The following is a 6,000-nucleotide window of genomic DNA, read 5'->3' on the forward strand; positions in this document are numbered from 1 at the left end:
CGCTCGAGGGGAGGTTCCGGTCTAGGAGGCTACGAAAAAGGTCATTTTTCAGGATTTCTTCCTTTCCCTTTTTCCCACTAAACTAACCTGAGAAAACTCAATGAACCTCGTTAGTCTCGTTAGTATCAAGTTATTAGTATCGAGTGTCAAGTTTTGCCGCACGACTTCAGAATCATTCCACCCCCTGCGAAGCATCCAAGAATAAAAATTATAAACCCAAGTCATATCCCCAGGGTTTCAGTATCAAGCTACCCTTTCACCCTAACGAAGAGGGGCGTGGGGGTGTCCGAGCAGCTCCAGGGTTAACGAAACGAGCCAGCTTATCCGCTCACGGTCGACGATTCGAAATCGACGACGGTCACGGGGGGTCAGAGGGTGTGGGTCGGTCACGTCAGCGACGCGACGACGAAAGCTGATAAGGGTGACGACAAGAAGAAAAATTCGTGGCGTGGCACGGGTGTCTGCAGGATTTCGCGTGGAGGAGCGACCCAGCCAAAGCACTGGTATTGATTACGAGAGGCCGCACCCTCGCCCACCCTCTGCCACCCTCGGTCGGGGGTTGGCCGTCGCAGACCGCCGCGACACTGCAACGAGAGAGAAATCCTGCGCAGTCGTCGCTGCATCCCTCTGCGCCTAGACCCTCAGGCTCCGCCGATCGATCGCTGCCCTCCCGATTTTCCTCACGAGCTACGTTCCCCTGGATTCCCGGGGATCTGGGGCTGCTCTCCCAGGGGCCCATGGAAACGACTCTTGGGTTACTGGCTGAGACGCCTTCGCGAGATTTCAAAATGCATAAGTAGGGTAAAGATGTTAGAATGTGGAATGTGGGATTTTAAAGTTTGATACAAAGAACAGTTATTTTTCTTAAATAAAGGGGTTTGGGAGAAAAACTACCCCTGAAATGGAGAACATATTCTGGATTTCTGAAACGAAGCTCGAGTATAGGGGAACCAGATTGTATTATAGAGAAATGTGGTATAGGTACTGTGATGGAAACGTAGGTAACTCCTTATAGAATTTCATGACTTGAATGACTAATATTAATATTAATTATTAATATTTTGGTATTGTAGAGTAACATATTTAGTGATTCTCTAAAAATGACAATTGAGAACTCAGAAAGCTTTAAATTTAAAAATATGACGTATGAAATATACTCTCTGAATTCAATTTTCAACAGAATTTCATTATTCATTCCCAAAATTCTTCGTACCTCTGAAAATAGACAAATACTCCTCAAAATCAGCAAAAAATATTGCCAACCATATCGAAATCCCAGAAAATGGTGGACGAGCCATATTCCCAAACTGGGATACGAGAGGGTCGCGCCCAGCTCAGTTCCTAGGGGATGCTGCCCCAATCAGGTCGCCGTTCAGATTATACTCTCTGCATCTCTGCGCAGCATCCCCTTGGACCAACCCCTATCGCGGAAAATGGCGGAAATTCTGCGTCCAACTTTGACCGAGTCGTGTCCACGCATTGGAGCGTCCATCTTAAACGCGAGCCATAAACGACTGGCATGAAACTGTCGAAAACGTCGTCATAAACTAGATTGGACGATTAGCTGTGCAAGTGGGGACAGTAATTTCTCAGAATGTCGAAATACGACCCAGTCGAGGCGACTCTCGAACGTTTGATACCCAGCTGATGATCTCGGCTGTGTTATCGCTGATGTCCCCTCTTCGAGGGAAGATTTCGCAGTCGAGATACGTGGTTGCGCCAAAGCGTTTCAGGAGCCTCGAGTGCCTCGCCTTTTGCAGCGGCTACGTCGACTCGTTCGACCGGTAGTTCGCTCGGGGAACAGGCACATGCCTTCGGTTTTCGTTCTTTCTTTCGATCCACTTTCATTGGCATGAGATATGAACGTTTCCGAGGAATTAATGTCGGCCACGCGTGAAGTTACGGGCCTGAGTTCGAGTACTCGGGGATGTCCTGTTCTGGTACAGAGTGGCGCTACTGGCATTCGAGTTACACGTGTATGGATATAGAGGAGATATTCCACGGGTGATGATAGGATAAGCTGAATGATGGGATCACTGAATACATGGCTGCAACTTTGGAAACTCGTGGTTAGAAGGCAGTAGGGATGAAGAAGTTGAAAGTCCATCCATAGTAAATATTTGATTACAGTCTTTGAAACTTTATGGTATCATACATATATGTATTCCTATATTTTAACCTAAACACTTGGTATTACTGTGCCTATTCGTGGACACTAGTAGTACCTAGACAGAACAGAATCTAGATCCACTGAAATCATCAACCTACAGAACCCAAGACACCTAGACCCCAGAATAATAAAATCCCATTGTCAACTCACCATCATTCCCCTGAAACCTGTCATAGATCTACTCGATCCAAGACCAGTAGAACGTAAACCCAATGTAATCCAAAATCGATAGAACCTCGTCTCAGTAGAACCCATACCTCCTATAAACGCCACCTACCGGAAGTCCTCAGCTAACCAGGATCTATTTTCAGTCACCTAATCCTCTCCACAAGCACAGCCTTCCTAAAACAATGCCACGAGCAGCAGCAAGTGTCAGACAGTCCCCACGGAATCGTGTCACCGCGTTTGCCCAGCAAACACTCTTCCACGTTTCGTAGGACACGCTACCATCGAAGGCCTAACGAATCGATTCGTTAGACACATCGCCGAGTAAACAAGCTCATATAGCTCGTATACATAATTCGATCGGCGCGTACGGTTCTCCCATTAATATTAATGATATCGTTCTCCCTCGACGTTCCTCACTTTTATTTCCACCGCTTCGTTTCTAACTCCGCCTTTCTCTCCCTCTTTCGCTCGGCGCCTCGCTCCTCGAAGACAGTGGAGCGCCGGTTGCCAAGCGGCGCGGCACCAGCGCCCGGGAAAATGTAAATAGGAAACGCGAGGACAAAGGAAATGGAAATTCCTCGGTCGCCCGTGTTCCGTTCGAATATAATAAGAACCGAGACTGTTCCTTTTTTTTTTTTGCAGAGTAATGCAGCCTCGTTGCGCGCGACCGAATGGAAATTATATTCGTGCCGCTTGCGTTTCAATGCGCGACGAGGTTACGTGACACCTACCCAAAGGTCAAGAGGTTCTCTATGAGCCGACACCGACCAGCCACTAACACTCCCCGCCGTCATCGGTGTGCAGCCGGTTCAAGGGAACGCCAGGCTTTACGACACCTCCGCGACGGTTGTTTAAACAATTAATCCAGGACCCCCGTGTCCCCCTTCGTGGCGTTTCATCCACGGCCAGGTGTACGCGCGCGAGCCTCCGCGTGCCAGCCTTGCAAGCGACGCACAAAAGTGGCCGATTGGTATTTCCACGCTGAAGGCTGACATCTCTTAAGCATCTCGCGGCTCCAATGGCGCGAACGATAGCTCTTTGTTGGTTGGATCGAGTTCTCCTGGCCCGCGAGAGCTTGTTATTGGCTCTACTCGACGTGTAATCCTTGACGTCTTTGTGCCACAGTGGTGTGAGTAACATTGACTGTCTCCAGTTGGGAGACAGAGGCTTGCATTCAGGGGGAACTTCTGTTTGCTACCTGGATGTAGCGCGTTGCGATGGGGACACTTTTGGAGTTTGTAGAGGAATGTTATTGGGGTCTTGGGATCAAGGGAATGGTGGATTAGGAGAACTGAGAGGGAGTAGAATTGAAGGAGAGTAGAGCCTAGGATAAGTAGATTCTAGAGCGAGTGGAACTTGGGGCTAGTTGAACTTGGAGCGGTGGAACCATTGAAATCTAGAGTCAGTAGAATGTAGGGTCTGAAGAATACAGAAACAGTAGAGCGTAGAGGGAGTAAAGAACCTGGGACCTGTACAAAATCTGGGATCAGTAGAGAACCTAGAGTCTGTAGAATCTAGAATTAGTAGAACCTAGAGACAGTAGATCCTAGGGTCATTGGAATCTCGCACCAAAAGAACCTAGAATCAATGTAGAACCTAGGATAAGTAGAATCTAGTGTCAGTAGAACCTAGGGTCAGTGTAATCTCACATCAATAAAACCTACATAGCATCAGTAAAGATCTTAGGGACAGTAGAACTTAGGATCACTAGAACCTAGGGTCAGTATAACTTGAGCTCAGTAGACCCAAAAGGTCAATAGAACCCGAGACTAGTAGAACATCATATCTACAGAACCCAAAATTACTGAAAAAAGGAATTAATGAAATTTAGTATCAGCCTAGCAAAACCTAAGTAAAACCTAAAACAAGTGAAACCTGTCATAGTAGAACCAACTTAGAAAATGTAACTCTTAAAGGTAATGAAATCTTTTACAATAAAAAAAGGAAGAGTTTCCTTATCTATCTGACAGCAAGTGAAATACCCATTTTCGATGGTTCATTTTGCGCTGAGGCTACCATGCATACATCGATCCATCGCACCTGACTTTAAGGCCTCTCTGTACCCTTCGTAATGACCTACATACGCCGTTTTAAGCGTAACAGAGCGACCGTATAAATCAGCGGAAGACAACGGGGAGCAGGAAATGAACACGTGCCAGAGTCATTGATTTACGATCCTTGGAGCTCGAGGAGCGCGTAAGAGGAGTAGGGTTTCATTGAAATTACTTGCAACTTTGAGACGTTCTTCAAGGAGGATCAATACCTGAGTTGGGAATCCCTTCAGACGCCATTGCAGGCCACAGTCACATGCATACGTGTCGAAAAAGTGGACCTTAGGATAGACACTAATTTTGGTGGGCATTGTGGCTGCAGTCATATAAGTGGTTAATTTTGTAAAATATTTCTGTATTAAATGTTTATTTGGAAAAGGAGAAATTAGAAGGTTATGTTTAAATTCTGATCCTAGATTCTACACTGATTCTAGTTTCTTTTGACCCGAGGTTCTACAGTAATCCTAGTTTCTTTTGACCCGAGGTTCTACAGTAATCCTACTTTCTTTTGACCCCAAGTTCTACAGTAATCCTAGTTTCTACTGACTCCAGTTTCTCCCATGCATAGTTTCTCCTAGCCCTAATTCCTATTATCCCAAATCTCAAGTCCCACTACCTCTCACTTCCACTGCTTCAATGTTCCCTAGTCTCGATCCTCGTCAACTCCCGAGATTTCCCCCCAAAAATTGATCTCATTCGAACAACTTGGAAATCCAGTTTCGAACACCATGACCGAAATCGCGAGACTCGTTTCCTCCAAGAGGCGACAAGGAAAACGAGTCCACTCGAGTGATAAACGGTCCTGGTCCGCGTTAATCATCACTAGGGAAGCGCAACAGGTTCCAGGGGCGACGCGATTACGATCGATTTATATACGAAGAGGCCCTTCGGGAGTATAATGAACGGTGCCCCTGATCGGCGTGTGCGCCACAGATTGCTTCGCAAATTTTCTGGGAATCACGACGCTGAAGGAGTTCCACGGTCGCCAGGGGACTCGTCTTCACCGACAATCCTCGATCCACGAATAGTACCTGCTCGAAATACCTTCAAGTTTCTTCAACCTAGTCGAGGGCGACCTTCGATTCTTGGTACCCTGAAATCTCTATTGGAATCGCAATTAAGAGGCTCGACAACGATCGAAGAGCTAGCTGGTAGTTCTGGAGCGAGCTGTACGGGCCCGTAGACACATTCGTGGGGCTGCCTACACGACCAGGCCCCGAGGGACCGACCAGTCTGGCCATATTAGTCCACAGAGGCCACGAGGAGGCTGACGTCAGCAAGGGTCACGTTCTCCTGTCGCGACATAGAGTCCTAGACACGTTCCTCGTCTACTGCGTGTCTGTATGCATCTCTATGAACACTTTGGAATCTTGCTTTTGACTCTTATATCTATCGATTCGTCGTGGACCAGTAAATTCAGTAAAAAATGCTCGAGGACTTATCCTAGAGAAGTGATATAGTTATTAAGAGACGACAAACTATTAAATTGTGAATAAAATTAGGGCTCAATGGAGTGTAATTAGGACTAATTTTAAGGTCAGAGATAGAAGAGAATAGACGCCAGGAAGGGCTAGGTATAACTGTATTCCAAGGGACTAGAACTCGGAAGCC

This window comes from Calliopsis andreniformis, chromosome 10 (genome assembly GCF_051401765.1).
Source record: "Calliopsis andreniformis isolate RMS-2024a chromosome 10, iyCalAndr_principal, whole genome shotgun sequence".
Taxonomy (NCBI): Eukaryota; Metazoa; Arthropoda; class Insecta; order Hymenoptera; family Andrenidae; genus Calliopsis; species Calliopsis andreniformis.